This window comes from Pimephales promelas, chromosome 13, assembly GCF_988280905.1.
Source record: "Pimephales promelas chromosome 13, fPimPro1.hap1.1, whole genome shotgun sequence".
NCBI classification, from domain to species: Eukaryota; Metazoa; Chordata; class Actinopteri; order Cypriniformes; family Leuciscidae; genus Pimephales; species Pimephales promelas.
The window spans coordinates 7,051,726-7,067,871 of record NC_142781.1 but is presented as its reverse complement, the minus strand read 5'-3'; the positions used below and the strand labels follow the sequence as shown (position 1 = coordinate 7,067,871).

General features: G+C 42.7%; 35 non-coding genes across 35 annotated transcripts; all 35 read right to left on the bottom strand.

Moving 5' to 3' along the window:
* Window positions 1–557: 557 nt before the first annotated feature.
* On the bottom strand, window positions 558–630 carry trnav-aac (transfer RNA valine (anticodon AAC)). The gene has a single exon. It is a non-coding gene; the product is annotated as a tRNA-Val (tRNA).
* Window positions 631–1,188: 558 nt separating this feature from the next.
* On the bottom strand, window positions 1,189–1,261 carry trnav-cac (transfer RNA valine (anticodon CAC)). Its single transcript has one exon. It is a non-coding gene; the product is annotated as a tRNA-Val (tRNA).
* Window positions 1,262–1,384: 123 nt separating this feature from the next.
* Window positions 1,385–1,457, bottom strand: trnav-aac (transfer RNA valine (anticodon AAC)). Its single transcript has one exon. It is a non-coding gene; the product is annotated as a tRNA-Val (tRNA).
* Window positions 1,458–3,036: 1,579 nt separating this feature from the next.
* On the bottom strand, window positions 3,037–3,109 carry trnav-aac (transfer RNA valine (anticodon AAC)). The gene has a single exon. It is a non-coding gene; the product is annotated as a tRNA-Val (tRNA).
* Window positions 3,110–3,328: 219 nt separating this feature from the next.
* On the bottom strand, window positions 3,329–3,401 carry trnav-uac (transfer RNA valine (anticodon UAC)). The gene has a single exon. It is a non-coding gene; the product is annotated as a tRNA-Val (tRNA).
* A 461-nt stretch (window positions 3,402–3,862) lies between these two features.
* trnav-aac (transfer RNA valine (anticodon AAC)) lies at window positions 3,863–3,935 on the bottom strand. Its single transcript has one exon. It is a non-coding gene; the product is annotated as a tRNA-Val (tRNA).
* Window positions 3,936–4,154: 219 nt separating this feature from the next.
* trnav-uac (transfer RNA valine (anticodon UAC)) lies at window positions 4,155–4,227 on the bottom strand. Its single transcript has one exon. It is a non-coding gene; the product is annotated as a tRNA-Val (tRNA).
* A 462-nt stretch (window positions 4,228–4,689) lies between these two features.
* Window positions 4,690–4,762, bottom strand: trnav-aac (transfer RNA valine (anticodon AAC)). The gene has a single exon. It is a non-coding gene; the product is annotated as a tRNA-Val (tRNA).
* Window positions 4,763–4,981: 219 nt separating this feature from the next.
* Window positions 4,982–5,054, bottom strand: trnav-uac (transfer RNA valine (anticodon UAC)). Its single transcript has one exon. It is a non-coding gene; the product is annotated as a tRNA-Val (tRNA).
* Window positions 5,055–5,320: 266 nt separating this feature from the next.
* On the bottom strand, window positions 5,321–5,393 carry trnav-cac (transfer RNA valine (anticodon CAC)). The gene has a single exon. It is a non-coding gene; the product is annotated as a tRNA-Val (tRNA).
* A 415-nt stretch (window positions 5,394–5,808) lies between these two features.
* trnav-uac (transfer RNA valine (anticodon UAC)) lies at window positions 5,809–5,881 on the bottom strand. The gene has a single exon. It is a non-coding gene; the product is annotated as a tRNA-Val (tRNA).
* Window positions 5,882–6,342: 461 nt separating this feature from the next.
* Window positions 6,343–6,415, bottom strand: trnav-aac (transfer RNA valine (anticodon AAC)). Its single transcript has one exon. It is a non-coding gene; the product is annotated as a tRNA-Val (tRNA).
* Window positions 6,416–7,170: 755 nt separating this feature from the next.
* trnav-aac (transfer RNA valine (anticodon AAC)) lies at window positions 7,171–7,243 on the bottom strand. The gene has a single exon. It is a non-coding gene; the product is annotated as a tRNA-Val (tRNA).
* Window positions 7,244–7,462: 219 nt separating this feature from the next.
* Window positions 7,463–7,535, bottom strand: trnav-uac (transfer RNA valine (anticodon UAC)). The gene has a single exon. It is a non-coding gene; the product is annotated as a tRNA-Val (tRNA).
* A 265-nt stretch (window positions 7,536–7,800) lies between these two features.
* trnav-cac (transfer RNA valine (anticodon CAC)) lies at window positions 7,801–7,873 on the bottom strand. The gene has a single exon. It is a non-coding gene; the product is annotated as a tRNA-Val (tRNA).
* A 123-nt stretch (window positions 7,874–7,996) lies between these two features.
* Window positions 7,997–8,069, bottom strand: trnav-aac (transfer RNA valine (anticodon AAC)). Its single transcript has one exon. It is a non-coding gene; the product is annotated as a tRNA-Val (tRNA).
* A 219-nt stretch (window positions 8,070–8,288) lies between these two features.
* trnav-uac (transfer RNA valine (anticodon UAC)) lies at window positions 8,289–8,361 on the bottom strand. The gene has a single exon. It is a non-coding gene; the product is annotated as a tRNA-Val (tRNA).
* Window positions 8,362–8,822: 461 nt separating this feature from the next.
* trnav-aac (transfer RNA valine (anticodon AAC)) lies at window positions 8,823–8,895 on the bottom strand. The gene has a single exon. It is a non-coding gene; the product is annotated as a tRNA-Val (tRNA).
* A 218-nt stretch (window positions 8,896–9,113) lies between these two features.
* On the bottom strand, window positions 9,114–9,186 carry trnav-uac (transfer RNA valine (anticodon UAC)). Its single transcript has one exon. It is a non-coding gene; the product is annotated as a tRNA-Val (tRNA).
* Window positions 9,187–9,650: 464 nt separating this feature from the next.
* Window positions 9,651–9,723, bottom strand: trnav-aac (transfer RNA valine (anticodon AAC)). The gene has a single exon. It is a non-coding gene; the product is annotated as a tRNA-Val (tRNA).
* Window positions 9,724–9,942: 219 nt separating this feature from the next.
* Window positions 9,943–10,015, bottom strand: trnav-uac (transfer RNA valine (anticodon UAC)). The gene has a single exon. It is a non-coding gene; the product is annotated as a tRNA-Val (tRNA).
* A 462-nt stretch (window positions 10,016–10,477) lies between these two features.
* On the bottom strand, window positions 10,478–10,550 carry trnav-aac (transfer RNA valine (anticodon AAC)). The gene has a single exon. It is a non-coding gene; the product is annotated as a tRNA-Val (tRNA).
* A 557-nt stretch (window positions 10,551–11,107) lies between these two features.
* On the bottom strand, window positions 11,108–11,180 carry trnav-cac (transfer RNA valine (anticodon CAC)). The gene has a single exon. It is a non-coding gene; the product is annotated as a tRNA-Val (tRNA).
* Window positions 11,181–11,303: 123 nt separating this feature from the next.
* trnav-aac (transfer RNA valine (anticodon AAC)) lies at window positions 11,304–11,376 on the bottom strand. Its single transcript has one exon. It is a non-coding gene; the product is annotated as a tRNA-Val (tRNA).
* Window positions 11,377–11,595: 219 nt separating this feature from the next.
* On the bottom strand, window positions 11,596–11,668 carry trnav-uac (transfer RNA valine (anticodon UAC)). Its single transcript has one exon. It is a non-coding gene; the product is annotated as a tRNA-Val (tRNA).
* A 461-nt stretch (window positions 11,669–12,129) lies between these two features.
* trnav-aac (transfer RNA valine (anticodon AAC)) lies at window positions 12,130–12,202 on the bottom strand. The gene has a single exon. It is a non-coding gene; the product is annotated as a tRNA-Val (tRNA).
* Window positions 12,203–12,420: 218 nt separating this feature from the next.
* On the bottom strand, window positions 12,421–12,493 carry trnav-uac (transfer RNA valine (anticodon UAC)). Its single transcript has one exon. It is a non-coding gene; the product is annotated as a tRNA-Val (tRNA).
* Window positions 12,494–12,957: 464 nt separating this feature from the next.
* trnav-aac (transfer RNA valine (anticodon AAC)) lies at window positions 12,958–13,030 on the bottom strand. Its single transcript has one exon. It is a non-coding gene; the product is annotated as a tRNA-Val (tRNA).
* Window positions 13,031–13,249: 219 nt separating this feature from the next.
* trnav-uac (transfer RNA valine (anticodon UAC)) lies at window positions 13,250–13,322 on the bottom strand. The gene has a single exon. It is a non-coding gene; the product is annotated as a tRNA-Val (tRNA).
* Window positions 13,323–13,784: 462 nt separating this feature from the next.
* Window positions 13,785–13,857, bottom strand: trnav-aac (transfer RNA valine (anticodon AAC)). Its single transcript has one exon. It is a non-coding gene; the product is annotated as a tRNA-Val (tRNA).
* A 557-nt stretch (window positions 13,858–14,414) lies between these two features.
* Window positions 14,415–14,487, bottom strand: trnav-cac (transfer RNA valine (anticodon CAC)). Its single transcript has one exon. It is a non-coding gene; the product is annotated as a tRNA-Val (tRNA).
* Window positions 14,488–14,610: 123 nt separating this feature from the next.
* Window positions 14,611–14,683, bottom strand: trnav-aac (transfer RNA valine (anticodon AAC)). Its single transcript has one exon. It is a non-coding gene; the product is annotated as a tRNA-Val (tRNA).
* Window positions 14,684–14,902: 219 nt separating this feature from the next.
* On the bottom strand, window positions 14,903–14,975 carry trnav-uac (transfer RNA valine (anticodon UAC)). The gene has a single exon. It is a non-coding gene; the product is annotated as a tRNA-Val (tRNA).
* A 461-nt stretch (window positions 14,976–15,436) lies between these two features.
* On the bottom strand, window positions 15,437–15,509 carry trnav-aac (transfer RNA valine (anticodon AAC)). Its single transcript has one exon. It is a non-coding gene; the product is annotated as a tRNA-Val (tRNA).
* Window positions 15,510–15,727: 218 nt separating this feature from the next.
* Window positions 15,728–15,800, bottom strand: trnav-uac (transfer RNA valine (anticodon UAC)). The gene has a single exon. It is a non-coding gene; the product is annotated as a tRNA-Val (tRNA).
* Between the last annotated feature and the right edge of the window lie 346 nt (window positions 15,801–16,146).

The following is a 16,146-nucleotide window of genomic DNA, read 5'->3' as shown; positions in this document are numbered from 1 at the left end:
TATATTAAATACCCCTTTACTTGTTTCCGCCCAGTTTCGAAATGAGGACCTTTCGCCTGTAAAGCCAACGTGATAACCACTACACTACGGAAACTTAAATTGGAAGACAGTCCGACCTCTTTTAGCGTACGCTTGTTCAAAAGCGACTGAAACGATAGACTGCCCACTGTCCTTAAAATGGCAAAAAGCTGCTATTTTTGTTGGCAGACTTAACATTTTTTATTACTCTACAGGAAACTTCAATGGTCATTTGATTTGTTTTAGTCCTTTTCTAAAGAATTTACACCGCAAATCGCCCTGCAAGTGTTCTGACCTGCTCAACAGAAAACCACTGAAAAATGTTAGCAAAGACCATCCACAGTTTCCACCCAGTTTCGAACTGGGGACCTTTCGCGTGTGAGGCGAACGTGATAACCACTACACTACGGAAACAAGCCCTTTATGTGCAGACAGAAATCTTCTGGTGCAGGCTTGTTAAAAAGTGTACAAAGGAAAAGTGAGCTGAGCCCTCCTGTTGTGGCAAACAGTTTAAATTTTTTCTGCCAAAAGCCAATTGCTGTTTCTGCTCGGTTTCGAACCGAGGCCCTTTCGCGTGTTAGGCGAACGTGATCACCACTACACTACAGAAACCTCCTTATGTAAGATATGTGCTTTTTCGAAAATGTCTCTATCCCATAATCTTTCCTGCAAGCATTGTGACAAGCTGTTTAAATTCCACAAATAACAGATAAGAGCTCATTCGGAATGGAAGTCTGCCTACAGCTCTTTGGTACAATTGCCCTCACCTAATTTCAATAGTCCAAAAACTTTGTTGCGAATTTCAGCACGTATATTAAAAACCCCTTTACTTGTTTCAGCCCAGTTTCGAACTGAGGACCTTTCGCGTGTAAAGCGAACATGATAACCACTACACTACGGAAACTTAACTTGGAAGACAGTCCGACCTCTTTTAGCGTACGCTTGTTCAAAAGCGACTGAAACGATAGACTGCCCACTGTCCTTAAAATGGCAAAAAGCTGCTATTTTTGTTGGCAGACTTAACATTTTTTATTACTCTACAGGAAACTTCAATGGTCATTTGTTTTGTTTTAGTCCTTTTCTAAAGAATTTAAACCGCAAATCGCCCTGCAAGTGTTCTGACCCGCTCAACAGAAAACCACTGAAAAAATGTTAGCAAAGACCATCCACAGTTTCCGCCCAGTTTCGAACTGGGGACCTTTCGCGTGTGAGGCGAACGTGATAACCACTACACTACGGAAACAAGCCCTTCAGGTGCAGACAGAAATCTTCTGGTGCAGGCTTGTTAAAAAGTGTACCAAGGAAAAGTGAGCTGAGCCCTCCTGTTGTGGCAAACAGTTTAAATTTTCTGCCAAAAGCCAATTGCTGTTTCTGCTCGGTTTCGAACCGAGGCCCTTTCGCGTGTTAGGCGAACGTGATCACCACTACACTACAGAAACCTCCTTATGTAAGACATGTGCTTTTTCGAAAATGGCTCCATCCCATAATCTTTCCTGCAAGCATTGTGACAAGCTGTTTAAATTCCACAAACAACAGATAAGAGCTCATTCGGAATGGCAGTCTGCCTACAGCTCTTTGGTACAATTGCCCTCACCTAATTTCAATAGTCCAAAAACTTTGTTGCGAATTTCAGCATGTATATTAAATACCCCTTTACTTGTTTCCGCCCAGTTTCGAAATGAGGACCTTTCGCGTGTAAAGCCAACGTGATAACCACTACACTACGGAAACTTAAATTGGAAGACAGTCCGACCTCTTTTAGCGTACGCTTGTTCAAAAGCGACTGAAACGATAGACTGCCCACTGTCCTTAAAATGGCAAAAAGCTGCTATTTTTGTTGGCAGACTTAACATTTTTTATTACTCTACAGGAAACTTCAATGGTCATTTGTTTTGTTTTAGTCCTTTTCTAAAGAATTTACACCGCAAATCGCCCTGCAAGTGTTCTGACCTGCTCAACAGAAAACCACTGAAAAATGTTAGCAAAGACCATCCACAGTTTCCACCCAGTTTCGAACTGGGGACCTTTCGCGTGTGAGGCGAAGGTGATAACCACTACACTACGGAAACAAGCCCTTTATGTGCAGACAGAAATCTTCTGGTGCAGGCTTGTTAAAAAGTGTACAAATGAAAAAGTGAGCTGAGCCCTCCTGTTGTGGCAAACAGTTTAAATTTTCTGCCAAAAGCCAATTGCTGTTTCTACTCGGTTTCGAACCGAGGCCCTTTCGCGTGTTAGGCGAATGTGATCACCACTACACTACAGAAACCTCCTTATGTAAGATATGTGCTTTTTCGAAAATGTCTCTATCCCATAATCTTTCCTGCAAGCATTGTGACAAGCTGTTTAAATTCCACAAATAACAGATAAGAGCTCATTCGGAATGGAAGTCTGCCTACAGCTCTTTGGTACAATTGCCCTCACCTAATTTCAATAGTCCAAAACTTTGTTGCGAATTTCAGCACGTATATTAAAAACCCCTTTACTTGTTTCAGCCCAGTTTCGAACTGAGGACCTTTTGCGTGTAAAGCGAACGTGATAACCACTACACTACGGAAACTTAACTTGGAAGACAGTCCGACCTCTTTTAGCGTACGCTTGTTCAAAAGCGACTGAAACGATAGACTGCCCACTGTCCTTAAAATGGCAAAAAGCTGCTATTTTTGTTGGCAGACTTAACATTTTTTATTACTCTACAGGAAACTTCAATGGTCATTTGTTTTGTTTTAGTCCTTTTCTAAAGAATTTACACCGCAAATCGCCCTGCAAGTGTTCTGACCTGCTCAACAGAAAACCACTGAAAAATGTTAGCAAAGACCATCCACAGTTGCCGCCCAGTTTCGAACTGGGGACCTTTCGCGTGTGAGGCGAACGTGATAACCACTACACTACGGAAACAAGCCCTTTAGGTGCAGACAGAAATCTTCTGGTGCAGGCTTGTTAAAAAGTGTACAAAGGAAAAGTGAGCTGAGCCCTCCTGTTGTGGCAAACAGTTTAAATTTTCTGCCAAAAGCCAATTGCTGTTTCTGCTCGGTTTCGAACCGAGGCCCTTTCGCGTGTTAGGCGAACGTGATCACCACTACACTACAGAAACCTCCTTATGTAAGACATGTGCTTTTTCGAAAATGGCTCCATCCCATAATCTTTCCTGCAAGCATTGTGACAAGCTGTTTAAATTCCACAAACAACAGATAAGAGCTCATTCGGAATGGCAGTCTGCCTACAGCTCTTTGGTACAATTGCCCTCACCTAATTTCAATAGTCCAAAAACTTTGTTGCGAATTTCAGCACGTATATTAAAAACCCCTTTACTTGTTTCCGCCCAGTTTCGAACTGAGGACCTTTCGCGTGTAAAGCGAACGTGATAACCACTACACTACGGAAACTTAACTTGGAAGACAGTCCGACCTCTTTTAGCGTACGCTTGTTCAAAAGCGACTGAAACGATAGACTGCCCACTGTCCTTAAAATGGCAAAAAGCTGCTATTTTTGTTGGCAGACTTAACATTTTTTATTACTCTACAGGAAACTTCAATGGTCATTTGTTTTGTTTTAGTCCTTTTCTAAAGAATTTACACCGCAAATCGCCCTGCAAGTGTTCTGACCTGCTCAACAGAAAACCACTGAAAAATGTTAGCAAAGACCATCCACAGTTTCCGCCCAGTTTCGAACTGGGGACCTTTCGCGTGTGAGGTGAACGTGATAGCCACTACACTACGGAAACAAGCCCTTCAGGTGCAGACAGAAATCTTCTGGTGCAGGCTTGTTAAAAAGTGTACCATGGAAAAGTGAGCTGAGCCCTCCTGTTGTGGCAAACAGTTTAAATTTTCTGCCAAAAGCCAATTGCTGTTTCTGCTCGGTTTCGAACCGAGGCCCTTTCGCGTGTTAGGCGAACGTGATCACCACTACACTACAGAAACCTCCTTATGTAAGACATGTGCTTTTTCGAAAATGGCTCCATCCCATAATCTTTCCTGCAAGCATTGTGACAAGCTGTTTAAATTCCACAAAAAACAGATAAGAGCTCATTCGGAATGGCAGTCTGCCTACAGCTCTTTGGTACAATTGCCCTCACCTAATTTCAATAGTCCAAAAACTTTGTTGCGAATTTCAGCACGTATATTAAAAACCCCTTTACTTGTTTCCGCCCAGTTTCGAACTGAGGACCTTTCGCGTGTAAAGCGAACGTGATAACCACTACACTACGGAAACTTAACTTGGAAGACAGTCCGACCTCTTTTAGTGTACGCTTGTTCAAAAGCGACTGAAACGATAGACTGCCCACTGTCCTTAAAATGGCAAAAAGCTGCTATTTTTGTTGGCAGACTAAACATTTTTTATTACTCTACAGGAAACTTCAATGGTCATTTGTTTTGTTTTAGTCCTTTTCTAAAGAATTTACACCACAAATCGCCCTGCAAGTGTTCGGACCCGCTCAACAGAAAAGCACTGAAAAAATGTTAGCAAAGACCATCCACAGTTTCCGCCCAGTTTCGAACTGGGGACCTTTCGCGTGTGAGGCGAACTTGATAACCACTACACTACGGAAACAAGCCCTTCAGGTGCAGACAGAAATCTTCTGGTGCAGGCTTGTTGAAAAGTGTACCAAGGAAAAGTGAGCTGAGCCCTCCTGTTGTGGCAAACAGTTTAAATTTTCTGCCAAAAGCCAATTGCTGTTTCTGCTCGGTTTCGAACCGAGGCCCTTTCGCGTGTTAGGCGAACGTGATCACCACTACACTACAGAAACCTCCTTATGTAAGACATGTGCTTTTTCGAAAATGGCTCCATCCCATAATCTTTCCTGCAAGCATTGTGACAAGCTGTTTAAATTCCACAAACAACAGATAAGAGCTCATTCGGAATGGCAGTCTGCCTACAGCTCTTTGGTACAATTGCCCTCACCTAATTTCAATAGTCCAAAAACTTTGTTGCGAATTTCAGCACGTATATTAAAAACCCCTTTACTTGTTTCCGCCCAGTTTCGAACTGAGGACCTTTCACGTGTAAAGCGAACGTGATAACCACTACACTACGGAAACTTAACTTGGAAGACAGTCCGACCTCTTTTAGCGTACGCTTGTTCAAAAGCGACTGAAACGATAGACTGCCCACTGTCCTTAAAATGGCAAAAAGCTGCTATTTTTGTTGGCAGACTAAACATTTTTTATTACTCTACAGGAAACTTCAATGGTCATTTGTTTTTTTTTAGTCCTTTTCTAAAGAATTTACACCACAAATCGCCCTGCAAGTGTTCTGACACGCTCAACAGAAAACCACTGAAAAAATGTTAGCAAAGACCATCCACAGTTTCCGCCCAGTTTCGAACTGGGGACCTTTCGCGTGTGAGGCGAACGTGATAACCACTACACTACGGAAACAAGCCCTTCAGGTGCAGACAGAAATCTTCTGGTGCAGGCTTGTTAAAAAGTGTACCAAGGAAAAGTGAGCTGAGCCCTCCTGTTGTGGCAAACAGTTTAAATTTTCTGCCAAAAGCCAATTGCTGTTTCCGCTCGGTTTCGAACCGAGGCCCTTTCGCGTGTTAGGCGAACGTGATCGCCACTACACTACAGAAACCTCCTTATGTAAGACATGTGCTTTTTCGAAAATGGCTCCATCCCATAATCTTTCCTGCAAGCATTGTGACAAGCTGTTTAAATTCCACAAACAACAGATAAGAGCTCATTCGGAATGGCAGTCTGCCTACAGCTCTTTGGTACAATTGCCCTCACCTAATTTCAATAGTCCAAAAACGTTGTTGCGAATTTCAGCACGTATATTAAAAACCCCTTTACTTGTTTCCGCCCAGTTTCGAACTGAGGACCTTTCACGTGTAAAGCGAACGTGATAACCACTACACTACGGAAACTTAACTTGGAAGACAGTCCGACCTCTTTTAGCGTACGCTTGTTCAAAAGCGACTGAAACGATAGACTGCCCACTGTCCTTAAAATGGCAAAAAGCTGCTATTTTTGTTGGCAGACTTAACATTTTTTATTACTCTACAGGAAACTTCAATGGTCATTTGTTTTGTTTTAGTCCTTTTCTAAAGAATTTACACCGCAAATCGCCCTGCAAGTGTTCTGACCTGCTCAACAGAAAACCACTGAAAAATGTTAGCAAAGACCATCCACAGTTTCCGCCCAGTTTCGAACTGGGGACCTTTCACGTGTGAGGCGAACGTGATAACCACTACACTACGGAAACAAGCCCTTTATGTGCAGACAGAAATCTTCTGGTGCAGGCTTGTTAAAAAGTGTACAAAGGAAAAGTGAGCTGAGCCCTCCTGTTGTGGCAAACAGTTTAAATTTTCTGCCAAAAGCCAATTGCTGTTTCTGCTCGGTTTCGAACCGAGGCCCTTTCGCGTGTTAGGCGAACGTGATCACCACTACACTACAGAAACCTCCTTATGTAAGATATGTGCTTTTTCGAAAATGGCTCCATCCCATAATCTTTCCTGCAAGCATTGTGACAAGCTGTTTAAATTCCACAAACAACAGATAAGAGCTCATTCGGAATGGCAGTCTGCCTACAGCTCTTTGGTACAATTGCCCTCACCTAATTTCAATAGTCCAAAAACTTTGTTGCGAATTTCAGCATGTATATTAAATACCCCTTTACTTGTTTCCGCCCAGTTTCGAAATGAGGACCTTTCGCCTGTAAAGCCAACGTGATAACCACTACACTACGGAAACTTAAATTGGAAGACAGTCCGACCTCTTTTAGCGTACGCTTGTTCAAAAGCGACTGAAACGATAGACTGCCCACTGTCCTTAAAATGGCAAAAAGCTGCTATTTTTGTTGGCAGACTTAACATTTTTTATTACTCTACAGGAAACTTCAATGGTCATTTGTTTTGTTTTAGTCCTTTTCTAAAGAATTTACACCGCAAATCGCCCTGCAAGTGTTCTGACCTGCTCAACAGAAAACCACTGAAAAATGTTAGCAAAGACCATCCACAGTTTCCACCCAGTTTCAAACTGGGGACCTTTCGCGTGTGAGGCGAACGTGATAACCACTACACTACGGAAACAAGCCCTTTATGTGCAGACAGAAATCTTCTGGTGCAGGCTTGTTAAAAAGTGTACAAAGGAAAAGTGAGCTGAGCCCTCCTGTTGTGGCAAACAGTTTAAATTTTTTCTGCCAAAAGCCAATTGCTGTTTCTGCTCGGTTTCGAACCGAGGCCCTTTCGCGTGTTAGGCGAACGTGATCACCACTACACTACAGAAACCTCCTTATGTAAGATATGTGCTTTTTCGAAAATGTCTCTATCCCATAATCTTTCCTGCAAGCATTGTGACAAGCTGTTTAAATTCCACAAATAACAGATAAGAGCTCATTCGGAATGGAAGTCTGCCTACAGCTCTTTGGTACAATTGCCCTCACCTAATTTCAATAGTCCAAAAACTTTGTTGCGAATTTCAGCACGTATATTAAAAACCCCTTTACTTGTTTCCGCCCAGTTTCGAACTGAGGACCTTTCGCGTGTAAAGCGAACGTGATAACCACTACACTACGGAAACTTAACTTGGAAGACAGTCCGACCTCTTTTAGCGTACGCTTGTTCAAAAGCGACTGAAACGATAGACTGCCCACTGTCCTTAAAATGGCAAAAAGCTGCTATTTTTGTTGGCAGACTTAACATTTTTTATTACTCTACAGGAAACTTCAATGGTCATTTGTTTTGTTTTAGTCCTTTTCTAAAGAATTTAAACCGCAAATCGCCCTGCAAGTGTTCTGACCTGCTCAACAGAAAACCACTGAAAAATGTTAGCAAAGACCATCCACAGTTTCCGCCCAGTTTCGAACTGGGGACCTTTCGCGTGTGAGGCGAACGTGATAACCACTACACTACGGAAACAAGCCCTTCAGGTGCAGACAGAAATCTTCTGGTGCAGGCTTGTTAAAAAGTGTAGCAAGGAAAAGTGAGCTGAGCCCTCCTGTTGTGGCAAACAGTTTAAATTTTCTGCCAAAAGCCAATTGCTGTTTCTGCTCGGTTTCGAACCGAGGCCCTTTCGCGTGTTAGGCGAACGTGATCACCACTACACTACAGAAACCTCCTTATGTAAGACATGTGCTTTTTCGAAAATGGCTCCATCCCATAATCTTTCCTGCAAGCATTGTGACAAGCTGTTTAAATTCCACAAACAACAGATAAGAGCTCATTCGGAATGGCAGTCTGCCTACAGCTCTTTGGTACAATTGCCCTCACCTAATTTCAATAGTCCAAAAACTTTGTTGCGAATTTCAGCACGTATATTAAAAACCCCTTTACTTGTTTCCGCCCAGTTTCGAACTGAGGACCTTTCGCGTGTAAAGCGAACGTGATAACCACTACACTACGGAAACTTAACTTGGAAGACAGTCCGACCTCTTTTAGCGTACGCTTGTTCAAAAGCGACTGAAACGATAGACTGCCCACTGTCCTTAAAATGGCAAAAAGCTGCTATTTTTGTTGGCAGACTTAACATTTTTTATTACTCTACAGGAAACTTCAATGGTCATTTGTTTTGTTTTAGTCCTTTTCTAAAGAATTTACACCGCAAATCGCCCTGCAAGTGTTCTGACCTGCTCAACAGAAAACCACTGAAAAATGTTAGCAAAGACCATCCACAGTTTCCGCCCAGTTTCGAACTGGGGACCTTTCGCGTGTGAGGCGAACGTGATAGCCACTACACTACGGAAACAAGCCCTTCAGGTGCAGACAGAAATCTTCTGGTGCAGGCTTGTTAAAAAGTGTACCAAGGAAAAGTGAGCTGAGCCCTCCTGTTGTGGCAAACAGTTTAAATTTTCTGCCAAAAGCCAATTGCTGTTTCTGCTCGGTTTCGAACCGAGGCCCTTTCGCGTGTTAGGCGAACGTGATCACCACTACACTACAGAAACCTCCTTATGTAAGACATGTGCTTTTTCGAAAATGGCTCCATCCCATAATCTTTCCTGCAAGCATTGTGACAAGCTGTTTAAATTCCACAAACAACAGATAAGAGCTCATTCGTAATGGCAGTCTGCCTACAGCTCTTTGGTACAATTGCCCTCACCTAATTTCAATAGTCCAAAAACTTTGTTGCGAATTTCAGCCATATATTAAAAACCCCTTTACTTGTTTCCGCCCAGTTTCGAACTGAGGACCTTTCGCGTGTAAAGCCAACGTGATAACCACTACACTACGGAAACTTAACTTGGAAGACAGTCCGACCTCTTTTAGCGTACGCTTGTTCAAAAGCGACTGAAACGATAGACTGCCCACTGTCCTTAAAATGGCAAAAAGCTGCTATTTTTGTTGGCAGACTAAACATTTTTTTTTATTACTCTACAGGAAACTTCAATGGTCATTTGTTTTGTTTTAGTCCTTTTCTAAAGAATTTACACCGCAAATCTCCCTGCAAGTGTTCTGACCTGCTCAACAGAAAACCACTGAAAAATGTTAGCAAAGACCATCCACAGTTTCCGCCCAGTTTCGAACTGGGGACCTTTCGCGTGTGAAGCGAACGTGATAACCACTACACTACGGAAACAAGCCCTTTATGTGCAGACAGAAATCTTCTGGTGCAGGCTTGTTAAAAAGTGTACAAAGGAAAAGTGAGCTGAGCCCTCCTTTTGTGGCAAACAGTTTAAATTTTCTGCCAAAAGCCAATTGCTGTTTCTGCTCGGTTTCGAACCGAGGCCCTTTCGCGTGTTAGGCGAACGTGATCACCACTACACTACAGAAACCTCCTTATGTAAGACATGTGCTTTTTCGTAAATGGCTCCATCCCATAATCTTTCCTGCAAGCATTGTGACAAGCTGTTTAAATTCCACAAAAAACAGATAAGAGCTCATTCGGAATGGCAGTCTGCCTACAGCTCTTTGGTACAATTGCCCTCACCTAATTTCAATAGTCCAAAAACTTTGTTGCGAATTTCAGCACGTATATTAAAAACCCCTTTACTTGTTTCCGCCCAGTTTCGAACTGAGGACCTTTCGCGTGTAAAGCGAACGTGATAACCACTACACTACGGAAACTTAACTTGGAAGACAGTCCGACCTCTTTTAGTGTACGCTTGTTCAAAAGCGACTGAAACGATAGACTGCCCACTGTCCTTAAAATGGCAAAAAGCTGCTATTTTTGTTGGCAGACTAAACATTTTTTATTACTCTACAGGAAACTTCAATGGTCATTTGTTTTGTTTTAGTCCTTTTCTAAAGAATTTACACCACAAATCGCCCTGCAAGTGTTCGGACCCGCTCAACAGAAAAGCACTGAAAAAATGTTAGCAAAGACCATCCACAGTTTTCGCCCAGTTTCGAACTGGGGACCTTTCGCGTGTGAGGCGAACATGATAACCACTACACTACGGAAACAAGCCCTTCAGGTGCAGACAGAAATCTTCTGGTGCAGGCTTGTTAAAAAGTGTACCAAGGAAAAGTGAGCTGAGCCCTCCTGTTGTGGCAAACAGTTTAAATTTTCTGCCAAAAGCCAATTGCTGTTTCTGCTCGGTTTCGAACCGAGGCCCTTTCGCGTGTTAGGCGAACGTGATCACCACTACACTACAGAAACCTCCTTATATAAGACATGTGCTTTTTCGAAAATGGCTCCATCCCATAATCTTTCCTGCAAGCATTGTGACAAGCTGTTTAAATTCCACAAACAACAGATAAGAGCTCATTCGGAATGGCAGTCTGCCTACAGCTCTTTGGTACAATTGCCCTCACCTAATTTCAATAGTCCAAAAACTTTGTTGCGAATTTCAGCATGTATATTAAATACCCCTTTACTTGTTTCCGCCCAGTTTCGAAATGAGGACCTTTCGCGTGTAAAGCCAACGTGATAACCACTACACTACGGAAACTTAAATTGGAAGACAGTCCGACCTCTTTTAGCGTACGCTTGTTCAAAAGCGACTGAAACGATAGACTGCCCACTGTCCTTAAAATGGCAAAAAGCTGCTATTTTTGTTGGCAGACTTAACATTTTTTATTACTCTACAGGAAACTTCAATGGTCATTTGTTTTGTTTTAGTCCTTTTCTAAAGAATTTAAACCGCAAATCGCCCTGCAAGTGTTCTGACCTGCTCAACAGAAAACCACTGAAAAATATTAGCAAAGACCATCCACAGTTTCCGCCCAGTTTCGAACTGGGGACCTTTCGCGTGTGAGGCGAACGTGATAACCACTACACTACGGAAACAAGCCCTTCAGGTGCAGACAGAAATCTTCTGGTGCAGGCTTGTTAAAAAGTGTACCAAGGAAAAGTGAGCTGAGCCCTCCTGTTGTGGCAAACAGTTTAAATTTTCTGCCAAAAGCCAATTGCTGTTTCTGCTCGGTTTCGAACCGAGGCCCTTTCGCGTGTTAGGCGAACGTGATCACCACTACACTACAGAAACCTCCTTATGTAAGACATGTGCTTTTTCGAAAATGGCTCCATCCCATAATCTTTCCTGCAAGCATTGTGACAAGCTGTTTAAATTCCACAAACAACAGATAAGAGCTCATTCGGAATGGCAGTCTGCCTACAGCTCTTTGGTACAATTGCCCTCACCTAATTTCAATAGTCCAAAAACTTTGTTGCGAATTTCAGCACGTATATTAAAAACCCCTTTACTTGTTTCCGCCCAGTTTCGAACTGAGGACCTTTCGCGTGTAAAGCGAACGTGATAACCACTACACTACGGAAACTTAACTTGGAAGACAGTCCGACCTCTTTTAGCGTACGCTTGTTCAAAAGCGACTGAAACGATAGACTGCCCACTGTCCTTAAAATGGCAAAAAGCTGCTATTTTTGTTGGCAGACTTAACATTTTTTATTACTCTACAGGAAACTTCAATGGTCATTTGTTTTGTTTTAGTCCTTTTCTAAAGAATTTACACCGCAAATCGCCCTGCAAGTGTTCTGACCTGCTCAACAGAAAACCACTGAAAAATGTTAGCAAAGACCATCCACAGTTTCCGCCCAGTTTCGAACTGGGGACCTTTCGCGTGTGAGGCGAACGTGATAGCCACTACACTACGGAAACAAGCCCTTCAGGTGCAGACAGAAATCTTCTGGTGCAGGCTTGTTAAAAAGTGTACCAAGGAAAAGTGAGCTGAGCCCTCCTGTTGTGGCAAACAGTTTAAATTTTCTGCCAAAAGCCAATTGCTGTTTCTGCTCGGTTTCGAACCGAGGCCCTTTCGCGTGTTAGGCGAACGTGATCACCACTACACTACAGAAACCTCCTTATGTAAGACATGTGCTTTTTCGAAAATGGCTCCATCCCATAATCTTTCCTGCAAGCATTGTGACAAGCTGTTTAAATTCCACAAACAACAGATAAGAGCTCATTCGTAATGGCAGTCTGCCTACAGCTCTTTGGTACAATTGCCCTCACCTAATTTCAATAGTCCAAAAACTTTGTTGCGAATTTCAGCCATATATTAAAAACCCCTTTACTTGTTTCCGCCCAGTTTCGAACTGAGGACCTTTCGCGTGTAAAGCCAACGTGATAACCACTACACTACGGAAACTTAACTTGGAAGACAGTCCGACCTCTTTTAGCGTACGCTTGTTCAAAAGCGACTGAAACGATAGACTGCCCACTGTCCTTAAAATGGCAAAAAGCTGCTATTTTTGTTGGCAGACTAAACATTTTTTTTTATTACTCTACAGGAAACTTCAATGGTCATTTGTTTTGTTTTAGTCCTTTTCTAAAGAATTTACACCGCAAATCTCCCTGCAAGTGTTCTGACCTGCTCAACAGAAAACCACTGAAAAATGTTAGCAAAGACCATCCACAGTTTCCGCCCAGTTTCGAACTGGGGACCTTTCGCGTGTGAAGCGAACGTGATAACCACTACACTACGGAAACAAGCCCTTTATGTGCAGACAGAAATCTTCTGGTGCAGGCTTGTTAAAAAGTGTACAAAGGAAAAGTGAGCTGAGCCCTCCTTTTGTGGCAAACAGTTTAAATTTTCTGCCAAAAGCCAATTGCTGTTTCTGCTCGGTTTCGAACCGAGGCCCTTTCGCGTGTTAGGCGAACGTGATCACCACTACACTACAGAAACCTCCTTATGTAAGACATGTGCTTTTTCGAAAATGGCTCCATCCCATAATCTTTCCTGCAAGCATTGTGACAAGCTGTTTAAATTCCACAAAAAACAGATAAGAGCTCATTCGGAATGGCAGTCTGCCTACAGCTCTTTGGTACAATTGCCCTCACCTAATTTCAATAGTCCAAAAACTTTGTTGCGAATTTCAGCACGTATATTAAAAACCCCTTTACTTGTTTCCGCCCAGTTTCGAACTGAGGACCTTTCGCGTGTAAAGCGAACGTGATAACCACTACACTACGGAAACTTAACTTGGAAGACAGTCCGACCTCTTTTAGTGTACGCTTGTTCAAAAGCGACTGAAACGATAGACTGCCCACTGTCCTTAAAATGGCAAAAAGCTGCTATTTTTGTTGGCAGACTAAACATTTTTTATTACTCTACAGGAAACTTCAATGGTCATTTGTTTTGTTTTAGTCCTTTTCTAAAGAATTTACACCACAAATCGCCCTGCAAGTGTTCGGACCCGCTCAACAGAAAAGCACTGAAAAAATGTTAGCAAAGACCATCCACAGTTTTCGCCCAGTTTCGAACTGGGGACCTTTCGCGTGTGAGGCGAACATGATAACCACTACACTACGGAAACAAGCCCTTCAGGTGCAGACAGAAATCTTCTGGTGCAGGCTTGTTAAAAAGTGTACCAAGGAAAAGTGAGCTGAGCCCTCCTGTTGTGGCAAACAGTTTAAATTTTCTGCCAAAAGCCAATTGCTGTTTCTGCTCGGTTTCGAACCGAGGCCCTTTCGCGTGTTAGGCGAACGTGATCACCACTACACTACAGAAACCTCCTTATATAAGACATGTGCTTTTTCGAAAATGGCTCCATCCCATAATCTTTCCTGCAAGCATTGTGACAAGCTGTTTAAATTCCACAAACAACAGATAAGAGCTCATTCGGAATGGCAGTCTGCCTACAGCTCTTTGGTACAATTGCCCTCACCTAATTTCAATAGTCCAAAAACTTTGTTGCGAATTTCAGCATGTATATTAAATACCCCTTTACTTGTTTCCGCCCAGTTTCGAAATGAGGACCTTTCGCGTGTAAAGCCAACGTGATAACCACTACACTACGGAAACTTAAATTGGAAGACAGTCCGACCTCTTTTAGCGTACGCTTGTTCAAAAGCGACTGAAACGATAGACTGCCCACTGTCCTTAAAATGGCAAAAAGCTGCTATTTTTGTTGGCAGACTTAACATTTTTTATTACTCTACAGGAAACTTCAATGGTCATTTGTTTTGTTTTAGTCCTTTTCTAAAGAATTTAAACCGCAAATCGCCCTGCAAGTGTTCTGACCTGCTCAACAGAAAACCACTGAAAAATATTAGCAAAGACCATCCACAGTTTCCGCCCAGTTTCGAACTGGGGACCTTTCGCGTGTGAGGCGAACGTGATAACCACTACACTACGGAAACAAGCCCTTCAGGTGCAGACAGAAATCTTCTGGTGCAGGCTTGTTAAAAAGTGTACCAAGGAAAAGTGAGCTGAGCCCTCCTGTTGTGGCAAACAGTTTAAATTTTCTGCCAAAAGCCAATTGCTGTTTCTGCTCGGTTTCGAACCGAGGCCCTTTCGCGTGTTAGGCGAACGTGATCACCACTACACTACAGAAACCTCCTTATGTAAGACATGTGCTTTTTCGAAAATGGCTCCATCCCATAATCTTTCCTGCAAGCATTGTGACAAGCTGTTTAAATTCCACAAACAACAGATAAGAGCTCATTCGGAATGGCAGTCTGCCTACAGCTCTTTGGTACAATTGCCCTCACCTAATTTCAATAGTCCAAAAACTTTGTTGCGAATTTCAGCACGTATATTAAAAACCCCTTTACTTGTTTCCGCCCAGTTTCGAACTGAGGACCTTTCGCGTGTAAAGCGAACGTGATAACCACTACACTACGGAAACTTAACTTGGAAGACAGTCCGACCTCTTTTAGCGTACGCTTGTTCAAAAGCGACTGAAACGATAGACTGCCCACTGTCCTTAAAATGGCAAAAAGCTGCTATTTTTGTTGGCAGACTTAACATTTTTTATTACTCTACAGGAAACTTCAATGGTCATTTGTTTTGTTTTAGTCCTTTTCTAAAGAATTTACACCGCAAATCGCCCTGCAAGTGTTCTGACCTGCTCAACAGAAAACCACTGAAAAATGTTAGCAAAGACCATCCACAGTTTCCGCCCAGTTTCGAACTGGGGACCTTTCGCGTGTGAGGCGAACGTGATAGCCACTACACTACGGAAACAAGCCCTTCAGGTGCAGACAGAAATCTTCTGGTGCAGGCTTGTTAAAAAGTGTACCAAGGAAAAGTGAGCTGAGCCCTCCTGTTGTGGCAAACAGTTTAAATTTTCTGCCAAAAGCCAATTGCTGTTTCTGCTCGGTTTCGAACCGAGGCCCTTTCGCGTGTTAGGCGAACGTGATCACCACTACACTACAGAAACCTCCTTATGTAAGACATGTGCTTTTTCGAAAATGGCTCCATCCCATAATCTTTCCTGCAAGCATTGTGACAAGCTGTTTAAATTCCACAAACAACAGATAAGAGCTCATTCGTAATGGCAGTCTGCCTACAGCTCTTTGGTACAATTGCCCTCACCTAATTTCAATAGTCCAAAAACTTTGTTGCGAATTTCAGCCATATATTAAAAACCCCTTTACTTGTTTCCGCCCAGTTTCGAACTGAGGACCTTTCGCGTGTAAAGCCAACGTGATAACCACTACACTACGGAAACTTAACTTGGAAGACAGTCCGACCTCTTTTAGCGTACGCTTGTTCAAAAGCGACTGAAACGATAGACTGCCCACTGTCCTTAAAATGGCAAAAAGCTGCTATTTTTGTTGGCAGACTAAACATTTTTTTTTATTACTCTACAGGAAACTTCAATGGTCATTTGTTTTGTTTTAGTCCTTTTCTAAAGAATTTACACCGCAAATCTCCCTGCAAGTGTTCTGACCTGCTCAACAGAAAACCACTGAAAAATGTTAGCAAAGACCATCCACAGTTTCCGCCCAGTTTCGAACTGGGGACCTTTCGCGTGTGAAGCGAACGTGATAACCACTACACTACGGAAACAAGCC